This window comes from Mus caroli, unplaced genomic scaffold (assembly GCF_978045245.1).
Source record: "Mus caroli unplaced genomic scaffold, Mus_caroli_1 scaffold_13, whole genome shotgun sequence".
NCBI lineage: Eukaryota > Metazoa > Chordata > Mammalia > Rodentia > Muridae > Mus > Mus caroli.
Window position 1 is genome coordinate 61,081,346 of NW_028227268.1, and position 25,663 is coordinate 61,107,008.

Sequence of the window (25,663 nt, forward strand, 5' to 3'; positions counted from 1 at the left end):
AATGAGCATGCCCTTCCTGACCAGGAACCTACACAGTCATTTGCATATACACACACATGCATATGCATGCATATACACAAGCATATTAATGCACACATAAAGACATATATGTGCATGCACATACACATATACATGCATACATACACATATACACACATGCATGCACACATACATTCACACATACCCACACACTCACATGCACATACCTGCCCATACATTCATACATACCCATGCATACACTTGAAACACCAATAGACAAGCAACACATATATACTTGCACATACACATACATGTACACATATAAACACATGTACAGACACATGCACACATACATGCACTCACTCATGTACATTCATTTATACCCATACTCAAACACACCCAGGCACACATACTTGCACACACATAAACACCGACACATACACACATGCACACACACTCCTTACTTGATAGACATTGTATTGAACATTCATTATTTCCTTATAGGTTCTGTTCCTTCTCACGGATGCAGTTTGTTAATGAGTCTGCTTTCCATGTGCCATCTGCCTAAACCCACTTAGAGTTTGAAAACATCACAGCATGACGGTCCTATTGTCATCGCAGTCTCGGACCCAGGCTCAGCGCAGAACTCATCTTTCATTTGATATTCTTATTAAATACCACTTCAATGCCTTTCTGAAAAAAAAAAAATCAAACCCTGGACTCAGAGTGAGGAGTCCTCCTAGCTGTCACAATGACTGCGCTCTCTACCATAGCACAGCTCTGATTTAATCAGTGCACTACATATTTTTCATCACTTCTTTTTCTTTATTTTTAAGCCAGTATGCAAAAACAGCAAAGGTGTGCGTATTAATGGGGCGCCATGCAACATTCCACCCATCTGACAATGGTAAAGGGTCTCACCGTGGTCCATTATGCCTTGGTTGGCTTAGGATGCTATCACACTCTCCGGAGTGAAAAGTACAGGGAAGAAATTGAATGACTGCCTTCAAGTTATATAAACCAGTGAAAGAAACCACAGGTCTCCTCTGCCGAGCTGAGAGCCATTTCACACCACTCCCCCTGAGAAGAGCCATAGGCTCTGTTGCATCGCAGACCCTCACCAGCACTGCCAGAGCCAGTGTCCTTCAGGAGGCTGAAGCTTATGAAAGACTCCCCACTGCACAGGAGAGGCAAGCTCTGCCTGTGTCCTGTGAGTGCTTCCATGCAACTTTACTGTCCTTGACTCAGTCACTAGGAAAGTAAGAGAACTGGCCTGGGGTGTGTAGCTCTGTGGTGAACCTCATGCAAATCCCTGCCTTTGATTCCTCACTGCAAAAGGAAGGAAGGAAGGAAGGAAGGAAGGAAGGAAGGAAGGAAGGAAGGAAGGAAGGAAGGGAGGGAGGGAGGGAGGGAGGGAGGGAGGGAGGGAGGGAGGGAGGGAGGAAAGAAGGAAGGGAGGAAGGAAGGAAGGAAGGGAGGGAGGGAGGGAGGGAGGGAGGGAGGGAGGGAGGGAGGGAGGAAAGAAGGAAGGGAGGAAGGAAGGAAGGAAGGAAGGAAGGGAGGGAGGGAGGGAGGGAGGGAGGGAGGAAGGAAGGAAGGAAGGAAGGAAGGAAGGAAGGAAGGAAGGAAGGAAGGAAGGAAGGAAGGAAAAAGGAAGGAAGGAAAAAGGAAGGAAGGAAGGAAGGAAGGAAGGAAGGAAGGGAGGGAGGGAGGGAGGGAGGGAGGGAGGGAGGGAGGGAGGAAGGAAGGAAGGAAGGAAGGAAGGAAGGAAGGAAGGAAGGAAGGAAAAAGGAAGGAAGGGAGGGAGGGAGGAAGGAAGGAAGGAAGGAAGGAAGGAAGGAAGGAAGGAAAGAAGGAAAGAAGGAAAGAAAGAAAGAAAGAAGGAAAGAAGGAAAGAAGGAAAGAAGGAAAGAAGGAAAGAAGGAAAGAAGGAAAGAAGGAAAGAAGGAAAGAAGGAAAGAAGGAAAGAAGGAAAGGATAAAGATTTATGCTATAATTGGGATGGAATCTACTTAGAACAATTTAAGTACATGCCTTATTTGTTTGTTTTGTTTTGGGTTTTTCATTGCTTATGTGGTTTTGAGATGGTGTATAGACCAGGCTACCCTCCTACCTCACTCTCCCAGAAGCTAGCATTAGAGGTATATGATGTCTGACTCAAGTCAAAATCTTTATTGTCTCCTGTATTCCAGACACAGTGTTAATTACCATGAATATAAATATGAAAAAAGACACCACATGGCTTTCCATGAACTTCTGAGTGACTGGAAAAACCCAGTCGTACAAGTTACTAAAACTCTACCTGCATGGTTTTGAATAAAAACCTAAGTTATGGGAAAATCATGACAATTAGGACTGGATGGCCCTTTTGAAAAGTGCTTTTTACATTTCTCTCTCTCTCTCTCTCTCTCTCTCTCTCTCTCTCTCTCTCTCTCTCTCTCTCTCTCTCTCTCTCTGGAAGAAGCTGATCAGGTATAACATAACACATGCAAGAAACCACTGGCATCCCGGAAAGAAGGAAATTATCAAAGGTTTAGAGTGGTCACATTGGATGGACTGAGGAATGAAAGTGAAGGGGTTCAACACAGCCAATTTGAGACAATTTCAGCAAAAACAAATATAATGACAACTAATCATAAATTATTTAAATACACATGAATAATATCAAAAGAATAAAAAGTTCAGGAGGGGGATGTCTCACTTACAGAATACTAGCTGACAAATGTGAAGAATAGAATTAGGAAAAAATAATCACCATGCTGCAACCTAACACAATCATTAAGACATGTCAAAACCATTGATGATGGCCATGGAAAAGCACACTCACATGACAGCAAAGTTTCACCCCACAGGCAAAGTTATTAACTGTAAAGAGGAAGCCATGGTCAAAGCTGACCTTCAAAGCCACTGGGCTGCCTGCCACTCTGGGCTTCCAAGGACGATGTGGACAGGCAGGGATCACCTCTGAACCTCTCATCAGTTCAAAACACTGCAGGTGAGACGCTTGGGTGCTTGGGGCTCGGGGAGGGGGGGGCAGGCGCGTTTTACTGGAAAACTTGCTTGGCCTTTTAAAGAAAATTCATTCATTCTCAAAATGTCCACGTTTCAGAGAACAAAGCTATATACCAAGATCCAAAGGTCCCAGACTGGAAGAGAGAGACGAATAATAAAGACTAGGAGTGAATGTAGGTCAAAGGAACCCGATAGATCCTAAAGCCACCACTAGAAAACACCTCAGACAAGGCCCGGTGACACACGCCCTTAATCCAGCACTTGGAGAGCAGAGGCAGGTGGATTTCTATGAATTCAGCTCTACCTAATACGCTCTGGCTAAGCCATGGCTCCATGGTAAGACTGTCTCAAAAACAAACAAACAAACAAACAAACCACAAATATAAGATAAATGCCTCTTAGTTACAAATGTGACTCAAACAAATGAAAAACAGTCTCAGAAAAAGAGTCTCAGAAAAAAAAATGAAAATTTAATGACTGACACATGCAGTAACCAAATTCTAAGGATGATCTACACACAGACAGAATGAGGAGTCACAGGAAATGATCAGCGAACTTGAAAGTAAGTCCTTGGATCTCAGCCACCAGGAGCAACAGAAGCTGGTGAAAGAGGGAGCCAAGGAAGAGAGAAAGAACGGCCTTGAGAACAGCTGGGACCAGAAGGATCTAACACTTGACATTAGGACCAAGACCCAGGGGACAAGAAGATCGGAGCCCTTACAAGCCCAGAATACAGTAACTGAAACACCCCAGGTTTGACAAAAGAGATAACACTGTGCATCCAATGCCAGAGCACAAGCCAAAGGCCCAAAGAGTCCACAACAAGCCAGATCGGAGATGAACAAAAAGGAAAAGGGGGACAGTCAACAGGAACAGCAGGCTGGAAGGAAGCAACACACTTTTCAAATGGTGAGAGAAAAGACCCCTCAAGCCAGAGTCCTACGAGCTTTTAAAAATATCCATTAGGAATCAAAGAAAAACCAAGGCTGTCTGAGATAAGGGGAAAGAGAGAGCAGGTTGCCTGAGGACTTTCTCTAAAAGAAAGGGGGAGCCTCCGGGAAGGAGCACTGGGTTGTACCTCCACCTATACCCAAAAATACGTGCAACAGAAAATCCACTCGGTGAGAAAGAAACAATGAAGAGTATGTAGAAGGAAGAAATGGCAGGAAACAAAGTATATTAATAATCTAATCTCTATCCTCATGACTTCTAAATGGCATTTAACTTTTGAAGCAAAAAAAAAAAATCACAACTCTGATGTGCTTCTAAACTCATGTATAGCATTATAAATGGGGAAGGAAAGTGAAGTGATGTTCCAACACATCCCTGTGGTAACAAAATAATGACGCCAGGGGAAGATACGTTATGCACAAAGGTTAGAGACACAGCAGCTACTAATAATGCTGTGTAATGAGTTCATCCAAAATAACTCAGACATGGACTGCAGAGATGGCTCAATGGTTTAAGAACAGTGACTGCTTTTCCAGAGGACCCAGGCTTGATTCCCAGCAACCAAATGTGTCAGTCTGTGTACCACACTCTACCCTCAGAAATCAATGGCCCCACAGGAGCATTCAAGTGAAGGGGAGAGAGCTGTGCTATGCAGAGTCAGTGAAGGGCTCAGCTAACAAGCAAGGTGCAGAGGAGTTTCCAGGAGTTGAAGCTTTGGGAGAGCCCTCTCCTCCCCGGGATGTGTTAAAGCCAGGATGTGAGGACAGATGCTCTCAGGAGATGGAGTAAATTCTCACACACCATTACTCCTTCCAGATAGGATCTTATATACTTTTGAGGGGTCGGTTGGGGTCTGACAACAGATGCTTTCTATTGGCTTGGTCTGAGATGTTAGGGATGCCTCACCTGCATGTAGAGGGACTTGGGGCCACTGGCCCTACATGACTGAAGGCCGTGATCCTCTCCATGGGGGGCTGTGGTCACATGATAGGGAGGTTCTAGGGCTTCCAACCTACTCGACCTTACCAAGTTTCCTGGCATAGTCCACTGCCCCACACATATGGATGCTCTCAACCTTCTGTAACTCTAAGACCAGGGGATTTGTCGCCCTCTTCTGGTCTCTGCAGGCACTGTACACACACAGTGCACAGCTATTCATATAGGCAAAGTACCTGTGCACATAAAATGTCTAAGGATCAGGAAACTTTAAACCCAGCACTCAGGAGGCAGAACCTGGCAGATCTCTGAATTTAAGGGCAGCCTGATCAACATAGAGAGTCCCAGGACATCCAGGGATACATAATGTTACTCTGTCTCAAAACAAACCAAAAACCCCAAATAGTTCACAGGAAGGCAAGAAGATGGAAATAGACATTAACATGAAAATCCAAGAACAAAGATTTAAATGAAAAGGCAGGGTACAGTGGAAGTGATGAACTGTCAACATATGTACATGAAAATGACCTAAAAAGACAGAGATTGGCAAAGCAGATTTAAAAACATGTTTAAACAAACATCACCCTCTCCCCCATATGTGTAAACTGAATTTAAATTCGTATATGGGTATGTGTGTGTTTGTGAAGCATGAACTAGAAAGCACATCATGAAAGAAGGGAGAACTCCTAAGGGAGGTGCAAAATAGCAAGGGCAATCATGTAAAGTATGTAGTAAGAAAGCAGAGAAGGAAGCGACTGGGGTGGGGCCGGGCCACGCTGGGAAAGCGGAATGTGGAAAACAAAGTATAACAATGTAACTGGCACATCCCGCTGAAGATGCTGGGGAGAACTCAGCTTGCTAACCTAAGCAATTTACAAAGGAAAAAAAAAACAGTACGAAAGTCAGTTTAAACATCAGAGAGGGGATGAAAATAAAGAATGGTAACCAGAGACACTGAAACTTATGGAGGAGAAAGTGGGGAAAAGCCTTGAAGATATGGGCACAGGGGAAAAATTCCTGAATAGAACAACAATGACTTGTGCTGTAAGATCGAGAATTGACAAATGAGACCTCATGAAACTGCAAAGCTTCTGCAAGGCTAAAGACACCATCAATAAGACAAAAAGATCACCAACAGATTGGGAAAGGATTTTTGCCTATCCTAAATCAGATAGGGACTAATATCCAATATATATAAAGAACTCAAGAAGGTGGACTCCAGAAAATCAAATAACCCCATTAAAAAATGGGGCTCAGAACTGAACAAAGAAATCTCACCTGAGGAATACCGAATGGCAGAGAAGCACCTGAAAAAAATGTTCAACATCCTTAATCATCAGGGAAATGCAAATCAAAACAACCCTGAGATTCCACCTCACACCAGTCAAAATGGCTAAGATCAAAAATTCAGGTGACAGCAGATGCTGGCGAGGATGTGGAGAAAGAGGAACACTCCTCCATTGTTGGTGGGATTGCAAGCTTGTACAACCACTCTGGAAATCAGTCTGGCGGTTCCTTAGAAAATTGGACATAGTACTACTGGAGGATCCAGCAATACCTCTCCTGGGCATATATCCAGAAGATGTCCCAACCAGTAAGAAGAACACATGCTCCACTATGTTCATAGCAGTCTTATTTATAATAGCCAGAAGCTGGAAAGAACCCAGATGCCCCTCAACAGAGGAATGGATACAGAAAATGTGGTACATTTACACAATGGAGTACTACTCAGCTATTAAAAAGAATGAATTTATGAAATTCCTAGGCAAATGGATGGACCTGGAGGGCATCATCCTGAGTGAGGTAACACAATCACAAAGGAACTCACACAATATGTACTCACTGATAGGTGGATATTAGCCCAAAACTTAGGATACCCAAGATATAAGATACAATTTGCTAAACGCATGAAACTCAAGAATGAAGACCAAAGTGTGGACACTGTGCCCCTTCTTAGAATTGGGAACAAAACACCCATGGAAGGAGTTACAGAGACACAGTTTGGAGCTGTGACGAAAGGATGGACCATCTAGAGACTGTCATATCCAGGGATCCATCCCATAATCAGCTTCCAAACGTTGACACCATTGCATACATTAGCAAGATTTTGCTGAAAGGACCCAGATATAGCTGTCTCTTGTGAGACTATGCCGGGGCCTAGCAAACACAGAAGTGGATGCTCACAGTCAGCTATTGGATGGATCACAGGGCTCCCAATGGAGGAGCTAGAGAAAGTACCCAAGGAGCTAAAGGGATCTGCAACCCTATAGGTGGAACAACATTATGAACTAACCAGTACCTTGGAGCTCTTGACTCTAGCTGCATATGTATCAAAAGATGGCCTAGTCGGCCATCACTGGAAAGAGAGGCCCATTGGACACGCAAACTTTATATGCCCCAGTACAGGGGAAGGCCAGGGCCAAAAAATGGGAATGGGTGGGTAGGGAAGTGGGAGGGAGGGTATGGGGGACTTTTGGGATAGCATTGGAAATGTAATTGAGGAAAATACGTAATAAAAAAAATATTTAAAAAAAAAGAAAATAAAGAATGGTTAGTTGTATCTGCATGTAGTTGTATCTGCATGTATTCATGAAGAAAGCATGGTAGCTAAGTTGATAACTAGCAAAATAGACTTCAAAGAAAAGTTCCAGAATCCCCCTGCAGCATGTGTGGGTCACAGCCAAAGCAATACAGACTGTTCCACACAGATGTGCTCTCGTTAAAGAGACAAGAGACGGGCGTCTCTAACAGTAATCCCAGCCCCACCTTGAGAATCTAGAAAGAAAGAGCAAAATAAACTCAAAGCAAATAGAAGAAAATACTAAAATAAGTGAGTGAAATTCAATAACAGAAAATCAAGGAGATAAAGTGCCAATTCTTTGATGATCAATAAAACTGGAAAACATCTAAAAGAGAAATGAGATAAGGGTTACCATTACGAGAGAGAAAATCATTCTAAGACCTCGGTAAGAAAGATGTGAGAGCAGAGCAACTGATTTGTGTCTCAATTTGATGACTTGGACGGAACAGTCTAGTTCCAGATAAAAACAAATGACCGCCTCACCCAACAGGGAAAAGGTCATTTCAAAAGTCCTATAACTATATTAAGGCATTGAGAGTGTAATTTAAAAGCTCAAAAATAGAAACATTAACCTTAAATTTTTTTTTTAACCTTAAATTTTTATAAATGATACGTTAGATAATTATGCTCCTTCCCTAACAAACAAAAAAATATATGTATCTTCAGAAAACAAGAGTTTTATTAGTTTTATTAGGACACTAATATCCTGAAAATATTTTAATTCCCTATTAAAGAAATCTCTTGAAGATTCACTGAGGAAATTCTACCATGTTTGAAGGAGAATTCACAGTCTACTGGAAATTCTTGAGACAACAGAAGAGAACAGAACCTGTGATTCATGTTATGCAGCTAGTGTCCCATGCTACTAGAATGTGATTCAAAGAACCATACAAAAATGGAAACATAAGTAGGCCTCACAGATAAAACACAAAACTCCACGAATCCCATAACAGACTATCAGCAAATGCAAGCAATACATAATAATAACATACTGGTCTTACTCTAGAAATAAAGAGTTGTGTCAGTATTTAAAGATCCATAAATATAATCTCCTATATAGATGTGTTAAACATGGTAACTGACCTGTATCAGACATCACCTCAATTAATGCAGAAAAGGCGCTTGACAGACTCCAGGGGTGTAGCCCAGTGATAGAGGATGTACTTGGCATGGACACAGCCCTGGTTTGTTTACCTACCCCACCACAACACACACACCAATAAGACAATACACAAGGACCAGGGTTTCCAGCACCCACATGGTAGCTCATAATCATCTATAACTTAAGTTCCAGGAGATCTGATGCCCTCTTCTGGCCTCCTAGAGCACTGTATGTATGTAGTACATTTATGTGTAGGCAAAACACCCATGCACATAAAATAAAAATAAATACAATTTTTAAAGACAAAAACAAAACAAAATTATTATAACATTTAGCCTGCAGTGACATCTGGCCAGTTTCTAAGTGGGTGTGGCCATTCTGCAGCAGAAGTACCTGGCAATAGAACAGAAGATAGCTCCTCTCTTCAGTAGTTCCTGCTTTTCAGCCCTGCTCCTGACTGTGATCTGGGGACTGGGCAGGTCTAGCCTTGGAAACAAGCTGAAACCAATGGCAGAACTGGAGTCTAGAGTAACGGCCAAGTCTACCTCTCAGCCAGTATACCTAGTAGAACTGAAAATTTAGAGGACAGGCCAGTGAAGGTCAAAGGGCACAGTGACTACTCCAAGGAGCTGTCACGATGGCCCTCAAGGGGAGCTGGGCCAGATCTCTCTTCAGCTGAGACTGGGGCTTCTCACTGCGCTGACCTAGCAGTCACCACTTGGCCAACATAAGATCGGCCCCCAGGGAGAAGGTGAATCCTCACACCTAGCAGAAAGGCCAGAGTGAGAAAGAGTGGACCCCATTGGATAGTATCCCACTTTGACAGAAACCAGAGTCTTTTGTCCTTAAGAACAATTCAGAAAGAAGCCACTGGCATTACCAAGAACTGAAGCTCATGACCAAGGCAGTAATCGTAGCTTCTGTTTTTATTGGCCATTTTACCTAGTCTACCCTGGAAGAAAAATATGGCTGTTGTAAATGTCCTGTTCTACCTCCGCTAATCCCAGGCTCTCTGTTGCCTTACTCCACACATGCAATGTGGGGAAGTAAGTTCTGAGGAAAATGGGGGGGGGGGGGGTCCTAGGAGTTGGGGGTTACGGGGAAAGACCATCAGGAAGTTAGAAGCAGGTCATGAAGAGGAGAGCTTCTGGGGCCATGCCTGCAGCCACGTCATACCTGTGATTTAAGAAAGTCCTATCAGATGCCGGGCGTGGTGGCGCACGCCTTTAATCCCAGCACTCGGGAGGCAGAGGCAGGCGGATTTCTGAGTTCGAGGCCAGCCTGGTCTACAAAGTGAGTTCCAGGACAGCCAGGGCTATACAGAGAAACCCTGTCTCGAAAAACCAAAAAAAAAAAAAAAAAAAAAAAAGTCCTATCAGGACTTAGGAAGACAACTCAGACGGTGACGTGCTTCTTGATCTTGGGATCCGAGCCAGAAGTGATGCTACACACTAGCAATCCCAGCCCTGGGGAAGGAGGGATTGGGGGGTGGGGATCCTCAGGATTCACTGGGCAGCCTAGCCAAAATCAGTGAGCCCGAGGTTCAACAAGACACCATGCCTGAATAGAAGTAGACCGTGATCCTGAAGAAGACAACATCTATTGTAATTTTCTGGCATCCACACATGTGCACACACAGGCACACACACACACACACACACACACACACATACACACACATACACATAAACACATACACACAGAAATGTTCATACACATAAAAGGTTCTCATATCAGACATCTGGCATGTGAAGTCACCATGAACTAGTCTCTAAACAATCAAAAGGCCCTGAATATATCTTAAGAGATTGATTTTGATAGATCACTAAATATAAACAAATACTCCACCCCAATTTGTATTCATTAATGAGTTAAACCACTGATCAGATTCAAGGCTTTCTGTGTCTGAAAATTCCTGTACCCTCAACTGCTGTTAATCTAGGCATCTCTTGATCTCATCGAATTGGTTATCAAGAACAATCATGTATACATGTTCAAAATGGACCAAATACTTACATGTAGGAGCTAGTGGTGTATGCTTTTAAACCAAGCACTTGATAGACAGAGGCAAGTCTCTATGAGTTCAAAGCCATCTAGTCTATATAGAAGTTCCAGGCCAGAGTAGGCAGCGGTACGTACTGAGGCCCTGTCTCGGAAAGGGAGGGGGAAGGCAGGGAGAGAGAGGAAACAGAGAGAGACAGACAGACAGACAGACAGACAGAGAATCAAAAGACAACTAGTAATGGAAAATCATTTGCAAATTATGCAACTCACAAAGGTTTACAATCCTTAATGTATAAAGAAGTTCTACAACCCAACAACATCAAAAGCCCACAGGAATACACCGTTTTCTATCAAAGATATATAAACGTCCAATAAAAGTATGAGAAAAATGCAGAAGTACACATTAGAGCCACAGTGAGGCAGGTGTGGCAGTGTGCATCTATAATCCCAGCGATCCAGCTGGTGAGAGGACCATCAGTTTGAGGCCAGCCTGGCATTTATAGTGAGACCCCCACTTCAAAAGGAAACAAAGGAGGAAACAACACACCTGCCGGTGCCGCAGTGCTGCACCCCCCCCCCCCGTAGGATGCTGGGAATGTCAGGTCACGACATGAGGATATGCAAAACAACAGAACCATCCTTCACTGCTAGCAGACTGCACAATGATCCAGCCACGTTGCAAATGTGCCCCACGGGCCTTCAAGTGACTGAATACAGAGTTCCCATCTGATCCAGCCACTCCACCCAAGGTAGAGACCCAGAAACAGGAGACTACACAGACATCTAAGAACACGAGCATGTGCAGCAGTGTTATTAATGTCTGCCAACTGATAATGGGTTAATAGCATGCAGTATATTCACACATGAGGGCTGGGGCTGCAGCTCAGTGGTAGATGCTAGAATATTACCTCTCTGTATGAAGCAAAGGCACGCCGCTACATGCTACAGTGCGGATGAACCCTGAAATTACTCAACCAAGTGAAAAAAGCCAGTCAGAGGAGAAAAAGTGATTCCATTTATAGGAAGTGTGCAGTATAAGGAAATCTACAAGGATGGAAGGAGGAGCAGCTGTCTGGGGATGCACAGAGGGACGGTGGACGTATCCATTTGCTGGGCAGCGATAGCAAGGTACCAAAACCTGCGGGGCTGGAGCAATGAAGAGGCCTTTTCTCTTAGCTCTGGAAGCTAGAAACCTGACATGAAGGTGTCTGCCAGCTGGCTTCTTCACAGTGCTATGAGGGAATTCCCAGGTCCCTTTTCATGGCTTGCATTTTTGTATACACACATAAACATACAAAATATGAAAGCAAAAGAGGGCAGGGTCCCTGAGTGGACACAGCTGGCCACCATTTTTTTCTCCAGTTTTCCTGTGAGACAGCGTCTTCTCCCTCGTCAGATCATCTTCCCTCGGTACATGTCTGTGTCCACGTTTGGACTCACACATTCTAGCCAATTCCTGTGCCCAAAGCAAAGTCTACTTTCAAGAGGGGAGGGGTAGAGAGGAAAGGGACAGAGGGAGAGATGGGGGGGAGGAAGAAAGAAAGGAGAGGTACAGAGGGGGGAGGGGAAAGAGGAGGAGAGGAGAGGAAAGGGCAGAAGAAGAGGGGGAGAGAGAGTAGAGATAACTCTGTCCGTCAAATGCTCCCTGTGTAAGAATGAAGACCTGAGTGTGATTTACAAACCTACACAAAAAGGCAAAAGTACAGGCTGGAGAGATGGCTTGGTGTCTTAGTTAGGGTTTTACTGCTGTGAAGTGACACCATGACAAAGGCAACTCATAGGGACAACATTTAATTGGGGCTGGCTTACAGGTTCAGAAGTTCAGTCCATTATCATCATGGCAGGGGCATGGCAGAGTCCAGGCAGGCATGGTGCAGGAGGAGCTGATGAGAGTTCTACATCTTCATCTAAAGGCTGCTAGAAGACTGGCTTCCAGGCAGCTAGGAGGAGGGCTTTAAAGCCCACACCTACAGTGACACACCTACTCCAACAAGGCCACACCTCCAAATAGTGCCACTCCCTGGCCAACCATATCCAACCCACCAGACTCAGTGAGTGGCTAACAGAACAAACTGCTCTTGCAGAGGGCCTAGCACCCATATGATGGCTCACAATCTCTCCTAATTTTGGCCCCAGGAGGGTCAGATGCTGCCTTCTGACTTCTGAGGCACCAGACATGCACATGATAGTATACATGCATGCAGGCAAAACACTCATACACATACAACACTTAACTCTAAAACACACTGTTTAAATGTCAAGCATAATGGTTCTTGTTTGCAATTCTAGTGTTGGGGAGATAGAGACAGGAGGATTCCTGGGGATTCCTGGCTAGCCAGCCCAGTCTAATCAAAGAGCCTTAGGCCAGTGAGAGACCTTGTCTAGAGCAGTTGGGGGGCGGGGGGGACATATAACAAGGCAGACAGCACTTGAGGAATGATACCTGAGGCTGACATGACCAAGTGTCTAGACTCTGTACAAGTGAGTGTGTGTGTGTGTGTGTGTGTGTGTGTGTGTATTTGTTGCATGTTGTTTTTGCTTACACTGCTTTGTGCTCCTGGCCAGTGCATGTTTGCACCCGCCCAGGAGCTATCCTGGATTCATGAATAGAAAACACACACACACACACACACACACGTGAGCGCGAGTGCGCCAGTTATTCTCAAAATGTCTTGGCTAACTCAATGACTGGGCACTCCTAAACCTTTCCCTGTTATACATCAGGCCCAGTCCAGGAAGTGGCCAGTGGCCACTCACCCCAAAACTCACATGGTTGGCTGGCTTTATATCCTCTTCCGCTACTGTGACCTCTTCTTCTCCCCTCTCCCATTCCCCCACCCCGACCCCGTCCTCTCTGCATCCTACTTGTGTAACTCTCCATGTCCTGCCCCGTGCTCAGTCACTGGCTACTGGCATCTTTATGGATAGATCAAACACCAATCAGGGGCAAGGATCTTCAGCTTCAGTAAACACAGATGCCCGATTAAAGCATCAGAACCACTCTCCACATGTATTTACCCATAATACATGTGTTATGTACACACCACACCACACACACACACACACACACCACATCACACACACACACCACACCACACACACACACATACACACACACACCACACACACACACACACACACCACATCACACACACACACCACACACACACACCACACACACACACACACACACACCACACACCACACACACACACCCCATACACACCACACACACACACCACACACACCACACACACATACACACACACACACCACATCACACACACACCACACACACCACACACACACACCACACACACACACACCACATCACACACACACACACACACACCACATCACACACACACAAACACCACATCACACACACACCACATCACACACACACCACACACACACACACACACACCACACACACACCACACACACACACCACACCACACACACACACCATACACACCACACACACACCACACCACATACACCACATCACACACACACCATACACACCACACACACACACATACCATACACACACACACACCACACACACACACACACACACACCATACCACACCACACCACACACACACACACACACACAAAGGAGGACAATCACTGTATGGACCCAAATTACAGTCACTTCAATGTCTGTTTTCCTCATAAGACTGTGAGCACATCAGGCTGCATAGAAGCTGTGCTCTGGAGAAGCAGTCCAGTAGAGGGAATTTAGCAAGTACAGTTACTAATTGCAAGGTTAGAGAAGGGCTGAGAAGGAATGGCAAGCCAGCCCAGAGATTTGCCACAGCAGGATCCCTCTATCATCCCTATGTGCAGAAGGATGGAATTTAAAAGGAGAAAGGACCATGTATGTTAGTCCACACTTTAATCCCAGCACTCAAGTTACAGAGGCAGGTGGATTTCTATGAGTTCTAGGACCCCCTGGCCTAAATAGTAAATTCCAGGTCAGCTGGGGGCATAGTGAGACCCCAGAAAGAAGGAGGAGGAAGAAGAGGAGGAGGAAGAGGAGGAGGGGAAGAAGGAAGGGAAGGGGAAGGGAGGAGAAGAGGGAGGGGGAGGGAGGAGAAGAAGGTGAGGAGGAGGAGGAAGAAGAAGAGGAGGAGGAGGAAGAAGAGGAAGAGGAAGAGGAGGAGGAAGAGGAGGAGGAGGAAGAAGAGGAGGAAGAGAAAGAGGAGGAGGAGGAGGAAGAGGAAAAAACCAGGATCCTACAGTTACAGCTGGAACTACCCCCGCACCACTTTCCAAAGCAAAAATTAGGGAGGAAACATGTTCCAACATGTACTGAGATAGCTAAAAATTTCTATCGAAATGCATGAACAGCACTGCTAGACCAGGGGGTGAATAACCTGCCCCATGCAGAGGCGATGAGAACTGATGAACACGGACAGAGACCACAAAGCTAAGGAAACAGTGAGAAATCAAACGTCTCAGAAGACAGGGAACAGGCATCTGCCAGACCTGCAAATGGACCACCGCTCCAAGGCGCCACAGGCCAAGTCCTAGGGAGGCCACCTTAGCAGCTCAGCGACGAGGAGATGTAGAGACATCCAAAAAATGGGCTGCTGGCCAGAACAAGCAGCATCCATCACTAAAAACACAGCCAAGCTAGACCAGGAGACAGAGGAGCTGCATCACGCCAGGGTGACCCTGGAGGTGGGTAAAGTGATCCAGTGGGGCTGGCAGAGCAAAGGCCTGACACAGAAGGAAAAGCCTCAAGTCACTGCAGACTATGAAGGGACAGGCCACTCTGAATAACCAGGTTTGGGGCAAAACTGAGAGAGCCATCGGCCTTAAGCTCTGGGGGAAGGGCATCGGGAAGCCTATGGAGAGGGACATCGAAGGTGAAATGAACACAGAGACTGGAAGCCAGTGGTTCAGACTGAGCTGTTCTGGCTGGTCCCCCAGGCCCACCAGCACTGCCGTGGGTCGCCTCATGTGGTCAAATGGAACACAATGGTCAGGCTTGTGTGCCCCCTCAACCCAAAACTGCTGTCAAACAAAGCAAAGCCTTGCAAAGTGAAAAGGAGGAGGAGGGGAGGGGGAGGAAGGGGAGGAGGAGGAGGAGGGGGAGGAGACAGGGAACACTACAAACCGAGGTTGCCAGCCATGAGACAAGTAAGTTCCACCCAGCACCTTCCAGCTCCTTCAGAGATGGTTATGAAACTCCCTTTTTATTAGAATACTGTATTAAACTAATGTATGTCCTAATGTCAAATATTTTGCCATTTCTGGAGTGAAACCTATGTTGTCCAGGTTTCTTGCCCTTTGATATTCAGCATCCTGGTGCACACACTGTCTGGAAACTTCCCCGAGGCTTACTTTTATGGGCTTCTGCTCTTCCTACCCGGGTTACTGCTACATCATAAATCAGTCATGATGCTTTTGTGTTTCCTTATGCTGTGACACAGTTTAACAGCAGAAGGGTTGTTGTCACCAGGCTCAAGAACGTAAGCATAAGCATCAGGATGGTGTGTCAGGTCCCTGTTACAGTCTCACTTTTGACAGTTTACTGTCCCCTTTGCATCTAACTCAATTCCCCTCAGGACCTCAGAACCCCGAGAGACCCGGAACTCAACATACAGCCACTGCAGGTGAAAGCCTTGCCCTATCCCTCCAAGCTTCTCCCCGGCTCTCAGGACATGCTCTCTGGTATGCTGTGGTCCCAGCTCCTACCTTTCTAGCCTTGTGCTCATCCTGTCCTAGCTTCTCATCCTCTTTGTAACTGCTCGCTCATCTGTCCCCTGACCCAGACATTCAGCTTAAGGATATTTGTGTCTTATCCTTTATGTTGATCTCAGCTCCAGTCATGTAGTGGACATTTACAATGTATTTATTAGCAGAGTATTATTATAGGGTTTAAACATCCCTAGTTCAAAACTCTAAAATCCAAACTCTCTTTTTGTGAGTGCTGGCCTGACACCACTCACGGAACAGCCCAAGCCTGATCTTCTGAGGCACAGTCAAAACACAGACACACTGAGACTCTAGAAAACCATCTTTGGGCTGACGAGATGGCTCAGCAGTTAAGAGCGTTGACTACTTTACTGAAGGTCCTGAGTTCAAATCCCAGCAACCACATGGTGGCTCACAACCACCCGTAATGGGATCTGACGCCCTCTTCTGGTGAGTCTGAAGACAGCTACAGTGTACTTAATTATAATAATAAATAAATCTTTGGACCGGAGAAAGAGGGGCTGCCTGGAGGGAGCGGGGTTGACCAGAGCAAGCGGAGGTCCTAAAAATTCAATTCCCAACAACCACATGAAGGCTCACAACCATCTGTATGGCTACAGTGTACTCGTATACATAAAATAAAATAAATAAATCTTTAAAAAAAAAAAAAAAGAAAACCATCTTCAGGTGGTGAATATGAGGTTCTCATGAAACATACATGAATTTCAAGACTTAGTTCCTTCCAACAAAAAAGCCCCTATGGGGGGGGGGGTCTGGGGGACTTTTGGGATAGCATTTGAAATGTAAATGAAGAAAATACCTAATTAAAACAATAAATTATATATAAAAAAAGAAAGCCCCTATATATGTAACTTTTTCCACATTAAAAGCATTTGGGGTAAGGGTTTCTAAACTGTATATAACCTTAACCTTAGCAACAAAAGAGGAGGAAAGATCCTAGTGTGTTTTCAGAGGCAGGTAGCATGGTGCAGGCCATCTGGAGAATTAAGTGGCAGACCTGACTACATGAACACAGTCGTCCCTCAGCATCCACAGAGAACCCCACCTCGCCAGCCTCACTACACACATGCTGAGATTCACAGGTGCTAAAGTCCTCATGTAAAACGGTGTCAGATTACTGGCCAGCCTGGTACGGAGCAAGGCTGTGAACCCGTGTTGTGTTTCAGGAATGAAGCCAAGGAGAAACAGCTATACATTCTTAGTACAGATAGGATGTCTTAAGGGTTTGGATTTTTGGATTTCTGGCTTTGGTTTTTCGTTGTTTTGGTTTTGGTTTTTCACCCACAATTGGTTGAACCTCTGACTACAGGACCCATGGATGCAGAAGAGTAAACTGCAGGTCTATGTCATAACAAGGCAATACGGCTCTTCTGTCTAAATCCCAGAGCAATCCCCCCCCCCCAAATCCCTAGGAGGATGATGTAGCTTCACTTGGCATCCTTTGTGGGACCTGGGAATGGCAACAAATTGAATGTCTGCCCACAGGAGAGCACCAAGCACAGAGACCTGCCAACCCCAAAACCACAGGAGAGGTGGGGGAGGGACAGCAGGCACGGTGGAGAAAGAACACCAAAAGAACTGAGGTAAAGTCTTTAACATTACACCTCTTATACAATTACAGATGCGTTCTTTAAAATTAAAGGTGTGGTAGAGCATGCCTGTAATCCTGGACCTTGAAATGCTGAGGCAGGAGGATTACAAAGTCAAGGCAAGCCTGGGTTACATAATTGAGCTGCAGACCAACTTGAGCTATGAGCTACATAGTGAGATCGTGGGTATGTGTATGTGTGTGCATGTATGTGTGTGTGCATGAATGTGTACATGTGTGTGCTAAAATAAAAACCATGCACATAGAGTGGTACCTTTTTAAGTATATATGCAGCAAAAATGTACACATGAAATACATTAGGGTTGGCTGGATGTGGGAGTAAGGACAGGGCAGATGGATAAAATGACATGAGTCAGCATATGAACCAATGAATGAAGAAACCAGCAAAACAAGAGAAGGAAAACCGCTAAGACCAAGAACATGATTCATTCCGTTTCCCATGGTGAGCAGGAGTTATTCTGTGTGCCAAGTCTACAGTCTGAAATCCCAGGGGGACCGTCTGTAACTAAACACCCAGAACAGTGAGACAGGAAGTCAAGTTGATATTAATCCCATCGAAGGTCAGATGGCAAAGGTTTCCCCCTATTCTGTAGGCTGACTCTTCACTCCGTTAATTCTTCTGCTATGCAGAATTTAGGGACAGAGGGCAGGGAAGAGGATCTCTCTATATTGACAGGATCTCCCTATGCAGCCCTGGCTGCCCTGGAACTTGCTATGTAGACCAGACTGGCCTTACACTTTCAAAGATATGCCTGCCTCTGACTCCCAGTGTTTAAATTATGTGCGAGAAACCCGGATAAACCTTTTAATTTCATGCAATTCCATTTGTCATCCTTGGGCTGTTAGAGTCTTATTCAGAAAGTCACTGAAGGCCTGGGTGGTGTTACACACCTTTAATCCCAGCATTTTGGAGGCCGAGGCAAGTGGATTTCTATGAATTCAAGATCAGCCTGGTCTACACAGCAAGTTCCAGGCCAGCCAGGACTCCATAGTGAGACCCTGTCTAGAATTTTTTTTAAAAAGAGAGAGAGAGAGTTTCAATTCTTTTGATACATTCTGAGATGACTTTTATACAAACTGAGAGAAAGGGACATAGTTTTGGACTTCTAGGTATGGATATACAGTTTCCCAGAGCTAGTGGGGAAAGGCTGTCTTTCCAGAACATATATAATATATACGTTTCCAACATATTAAGTATAGAAAACTTAAAAACTTAAACCCAGAAGGATGAATAACCGATCTGGAAATGAGCAAATTAGCTAAGCAGACATGTTCGAAGTCAAGAGAGTAAGAACACAAAGCAGTAAGTACAGTGCAAATGTTCAGCATTTTCCAAAACGTTTCTCATTTGTATCTTAGCCGCTATTAGTGTAAGAGACTGTGTGCGTACGATGAGAGCACGTGTGCGCACAGTGCCCATGTCAGAGGACAGCGTTGTGGACTTTGCTTTCCTCTTTTTTTGTAGGTTCTGGGAATCAAACTTAGTCATCAGGCTTGGGCAGCAAGCGCCTCTACCTGCTGAGCCACCTAGTCTGGCCATGTTTATCAACTTTAGCCCTGAGAGAAATACAAGTAAGTATGCTGAGATCGCCTCTTGACTGCCTCTCATCCCATGTCGGGATGGTCCTCATCAGAGAAACAAAAGATAACAAAGGTCAGCAAAGATGTGAGGTGAAGGGGGCCTACACAACACTGTGGGAATGTAAGTTAGAGCAAATGCTTTGGGAATTCGCGTGTCGCGTCAGGAATGATGACGTGACTCTTCTGGACCACTCCTGACGGAATCAAAATGAACATTCAGTATGAACATCTGCACACCCAAGCTCACAGGAACGCTCGTCACAACAGCCAAATCACAGACCCAGCCTAAGTGCTCATCCGTCAAATGTGGAATATACGCACAATGGAGTATTATTCAGTTACTTAAAAGGGGGGATGTGAAATCATGCTGTTTGGAAGAAATACATGAAACTAGAGATCACCAGCCAGGCAGTGCTTTAATCCCAGCACTTGGGAGGCAGAGGCAGGTGGGTCTCTGAGTTCGAGGCCAGCCTGGTCTACAGAACAAGTTTCCAGACAGACAGGGCTACACAGAGAACCCTGTCTCAAAAACAGACCAAAAAAATGACACTTTTTTCTTTGCATGTTTATTCTCAAATTGGGTTGGCAGGTGGGGACACCCAAGTAGAAGGGAGACTGTTGGAGAGGTAGAAAGGGACAAGGGTGAAGAAGGGATAACAGAGGATAAGAGAATATGATTTAAAAATCATGTATTATATATAGTATGTATATATATATATATATGATGAATCATCAGGTGGGAACATTTGCCAACAAGCCTGAAACCTGAGTTCAATCTCCGGAACCCACATGGTCCGATAAGAACCAACTGCTACAAGCTGTCCTCTTATCTCTACACATATGCCAAGGCACACATGTGCATGAGCAAACACACACACACACACACATGCACATAAATAAATAAATGTAACTTAAAAATTCTTTTTGGAAATGACTTTAGCCAGTTGTAATGTTACATACCTGTAGCCCGGCGCTCAGCAGACATAAAAGGATCACTGTGACTTCAAGACCAGAGGTGGGTATGGTGGTGCACACACCTTTAGTAACAGCACTTAGTAACAGAGGCAGGAGTGTCTTAGTTAGGGTTTTACTGCTGTGAACAGACACCATGACCAAGACAACATTTAACTGGGGCTGGCTTATAGGTTCAGAGGTTCAGTCCATCATCGTCCAGGTTGGAGCGTGGCAGCATCTAGGCAGGCATGGTGCAGGAGGAGCTGCAAGTTCTCCATCTCGTTCCAAAGGCAAACAGGAGAAAACTGCCTTCCAGGCAGCTAAGATAAGGGTCTTAAAGCCACAGTGACACATCTACTCCAACAAGGCCACACCTCCTAATAGTGCTACTCCCTGGGCCAACCATATTCAAACCACCATAAGGGGCAAGCTGGATCTCTGTGAGTTCAAAGCCAGCCTGATCTCCATAGGAAGTTCCAGGCCAGCTAAGACAACATATCAAGACCCTGCCTCGAAAAAGAAACAGAGGACAGCTGCAGAGATGGCTCAGGGGTTAAGAGTACTGGCTGCTCTTCCAGAGGACCAGGGTTCAAATTCCCAGTATCCACATGGCAGCTCACAACTGTCTGTAACTCCATTTCCAGAGGATCTGACACCCCACAACCACAGATCTACACGCAGGCAAAATACCAAAGCCCACAAAGTAAAAATAAAAATTTTAAAGAAAGAAATGGAGGGAGGGAAGAAGGAGAAAACCACCGCTCTGTACAATTAATATTCACTGATTTTTAAAAATTATGATTTGACAACCTAAGCCCATACTTAAGTTATATGACCTCAAAAGGCCTCTCAAAGGCAAGCATTTAATTATACCACCTACTGCAGACAGAACCCAGACAACCTTCACCGGCAATGCCAGCTTACGGTTTTAAATCACCATCCTCAGCACAAAGTAAAAATCAGGTGTGTGGTAAACAAGGGACAGAAAGGGGAGAGCCTGCTTCCGGCTTCCTTTTAGCTGTTCTACCAATTAACATCAGTAAGCATCAACTGTAGACCAAAAGAGACACGGGGCGTGTAACCAGATATGTGACCTAGGCCAGCAGGTTGTGATAGGGTCCTGAGAGGACCAAGAGATCGGAAGATTAAGAGACAATTAAGTTTGGGACCCGGAGGTTTTGAACCTGCTATGTCTTATGCCAACCAAGCTTATTAAGGTATAGCATCTTACATACTATTTCCAGGGCAGAGTTGGGACAAGGTCAGAAGAAATTATCATATAATGAGACCAACTCAGTGAAAGCTAATCAAACAATGCTGCACAAGAGGACCACAGGGTATCTCAAGAACATTATAGACTGAGAACAAAGCAGCCTCGGGACTGAAAACCACAGCCCCATATGGTGGAAAGAGTTGGATTTTCCAGATCTGAAGCCACTGCTCCCCCAAGGCCCTGCCTGGCTCCAGCTCTGTCAAGCATGTGCCCGATTTTGGATATTCTTTCTCTGTATATGGAGCCTCAGGGGAAAGCTCCCAAGGCCCTGGTCCCAGGCTATTGCTGGCTCTGCCAAACATGCTACTGGCTTTAGATGTTCCTTCTCTATACAGCAAGGCCACAGGGAAAGCCTCGGTGGATCAGTCTACCCCTCCAATAGTTGTGACCTGCCGCTCAGTCCTCAGGGATTCCCAATATGCTGAGCAATCAAACTCAGACAGAGAGATACAACCACAGAAAGGAAGAGAGGAGACGCCACCTGACCAGAGAAGAAGGGCGGAAAGATGTCATATGACCAGAGACAGAGCCAAAATATGGGTGATTAGAGACCATGAAGGGGATTAGGGGACAATCCAACAATGGAAAAGATGTGACAGAAGCTGTAGACTTCTGTGCTGGGTCTGAAGACACAGTAGCCAAGAAAGGGTGAGATCATTTTCTTAAAATGCCTGCTCCCCCATGCTCTATACAACATCTGCCACACTCTGGAATTCTTTTCAAGTCCAGAAATTATTCTTTAATCATATTTTGTGTCTTGTTTTGCTTTTCCTTGGTGCTGGGGATTAAACATGGGACCTCACACATGAGAGACAATGGTTTTATCCCCCAACATGTTGGGATTTATAACCCCCAACATAGGCACTAATATTTGCAAGTACTAACATTGACACCTAAATAGTTACAAATGTTTCTCTCTTCTAGGGGTGAAAAACACTTGGTCATCTACCAGAAGTCACTTCCAAGCATCCTGTATCCATGTTTCTTTGAAGAAAATAGGAGAGAACTTTTGCAGAGAAGTTAATATAGTAAAGCCTGAGCCTGCTGCTCTTTAAAGGGTCCTTAAAAGACAAACTTGCCATCAAAAGAAAAGGAAGGACAGCAAATGATGCTGGGGGTGTAGGAATATAGGAGCCCTTCCTTCTTCACTGCTAGCAGGAATGCTACCTGCTGCAGCCACTACAGAAATAAATTTGGAGGCTTCTCCGCAAAAACACTAAAAACTAAAAACAAAACAAAAAAACATGACTGGAGAAAAGGCTCAGCAGTTAAGAAAACTGGTTGCTCTCCCAAAGGGCCAGGGTTCAATTTGAAGCATCTACATGGTGTTTCAGCAGCATTTGTAATTCCACTTCCAGGCAATCCAAAGCTCTTCTGGTCTCTGTGCACACCAAGCATGCACATGGTGCACAAACATACACGCAGACAAAACACTCATACACATAAAATAAAAATTGTTTTAAATACTACACATAGAACTACCACACACCCCAGCTATGCCTCCTGGGCATATGCCCTAAGGACTCTCTACCACAGACACTTGCCTATCCTTACTGCTCTATTCACAACAGCTAGGAAATGAAATCTCAAGAACATATTAAGTGAGGAGAGTCAGGTACAGAAAGACAGACACTGTGTGTGTCCTCTTTCACATATGGATTCTAGCTTCTCACTTTTCTATGTTTATTGGGAATGAGTGGAGTGTGGGTGAATGCCAGGAACTACTAAAGGGGTCTGGGAGAGGGGGGAAGAAGAGATGACCAGGGCAAAGGAACAAATACGGCAAGAAAGTCAGTCAAGGGAGATAGGGAAACTGCAGGGTTTAAACCAGGAGAGGGTGAAGGGAGGCTTGATAAAGGTACATATAAAAACCACCACAAGGAAATTTGTTACACTGTGGCAAATTTAAAAGTAAATGAAAGGCAAAATTGACTCATGAGTGGCACTTGGGGCAGTAGAGTTCTCACCATCTATCTGGTAAGAGCATAAGAGTTTTTGTTTCCAGGGATTTTGAGTCAGGTTTCTACAGATCTGGAGCTTCCTGTGTAGACCAGGCTGGCCTTAAACTCAGAGATGCATCTGCCTCTGCCTCCCAGTGATTAAAGGTGAGTTCTGCCTTGCCAATGGCAAGCTTTGGTGGCCACAGGTCTATACTGGATACATAGCTTTCTTCTGGGCTGGGATGGGTTATCTGATGGACAGGAATCAACATGACCAATCCCTAAAACCTGCCTCCCTTGAGGCTGAGTGTGAAGTGACCTTCCCAGGTAGACATCAGTTCACAGCTCCCTGCTGGGAAGTTGAGCACACCTTACATGACCAATGGGGAGAAGACTCCTGGAAACTGGGCTTGGCTCCTCCAAATATGGCTCTGTGCACCTCCCCCCTTTTAATGTTTCTTGGTGACCTCTTACTGAACTAAAGTACAGCCAGGCTAAGTCCTGTGAGCCATGGTGAATGAATCACCAAATCTGCAGGTGGCCTTGGGTCCCAAGAGAAATAAATTCAAGATAAAAGCTTTGGACCAAGATGATGGCCTAAGTATATCCTTCTGCCTTTCAAGTGGTTTCACGTTACCTAGAATAACAGAAGTATTATTTTTAAAACAATCAATAATAAACCTAGAAAACAGGAAACAGTGCCAGTGGCCAACTTAAATGCCTAAGGCATTCTGGCAATGTCAAGAGTCCTCAGAACCAGACAATCTGGGCAAACCACTAAACCACACTATGAGCTTGGGATGAGGCTGGCAGGCAGTGAAAAACAATAGCACCATCCAGGTTCCAAATATGTAGAGAGACAAGGATAGAATCCAGCCACCCAGTCACTAGGAAACAGCAGCTGGGATGGCTAGGAGCATTAGAGCCTTCCCCCATAGCTTGAGTCACCCACAGTCCACCAAACGCTCCATGCACAAGCCCATTCAACCACATATGAAAATTAGGCAGTCTTGAGAGGAGGCCCCAGCGAACAAAACAGGCAAGGGAAAAAGAATCATCAAACTCAAAGGCAAGATACTCTTGTGTGAACACAGACATCTTGGGTCTATGCTTGAATTCCTGCAAGCTTTTGCTTGAACACAGACATCTTGAGTCTGGAATAGAATCTGACAGTGATGATAGGTACCAAGGCATGAAGAACAAGATTCTACAAGAGTGCAGATGGCAGCAGCCAAAGTCCATGAAGGAAAGGGAGTCAGCATGAAAGGAAGGCAAGGAGGGCAATGTCCAGACTGGGTCTTCCACAGCTTACAGGAGTTACCAGAATCACTATCTGGAAATCTAAGAGTATTTCCTTTGTCGTCATAGAACCAGTTGGCCACAAGAGTCCTGACTTAGATACCTATATAATGTTAGGGGAAGCCAATATAATTTATATCAGCAAGCACAGTTGAGAAAGCAAGCAGCTGCTGAGAAATCCAAACTTGAAGGGAAAGCTGTTTCAAACATACAAGAAAATGAGCAGAAGGAAGAGGAAGAGGCTGATGAATACTCTGTGTGTGTGTGTATATGTGTAAGAGAGAGAGAGAGAACATTGAGTCACAAGCAAATGCATGGAGAGAGAGCAAAGGAGCCCTGAGAAGCAACAGTACTGATGTATAAACGCTGTTGTTAACAATATAACCATCTGAACGCTGTTGTTAACAATATAACCATCTGAAACAAAGACCCTTTGAATAGTGTTTCAGAGGGTCTCAGCATGGTTTGAAATCTGAACTGTTTGCAACATTAATAAACTATGGCTTCTCATCAGATGGAGAAAAACATCTCAAAGATGAGGCTACAAACACTTAAGAATCACCACAGTTTACGTTGGAGGTTGCTGGGGGTTTATTTACCATATTTCCCACAGGCCAGACACTACTACTGAGCCACAGCCCCAGCACATGCTGGTGGGTTTCTGCAGCTCCATTTTTGTTTTGTCTGGTTATGTATCTGCATGTGTTTG

The 25,663-nt window shown here is 45.0% G+C and overlaps 1 protein-coding gene across 2 annotated transcripts in view; it reads right to left on the reverse strand.

Moving 5' to 3' along the window:
* Positions 1–25,663, reverse strand: part of Specc1 (sperm antigen with calponin homology and coiled-coil domains 1) — a 263,508-nt gene that overhangs the window by 230,910 nt on the left and 6,935 nt on the right. The window contains exon 1 of one of the 2 annotated variants that reach the window (XM_085829940.1): positions 12,375–12,484. The exons of the other annotated variant lie outside the window; for it this stretch is intronic. The gene's annotated coding sequence lies outside the window, so the exon portion shown is untranslated. Of the gene's footprint in view, positions 1–12,374; positions 12,485–25,663 lie in introns of those variants that run through there. 2 annotated transcript variants of the gene reach the window in all.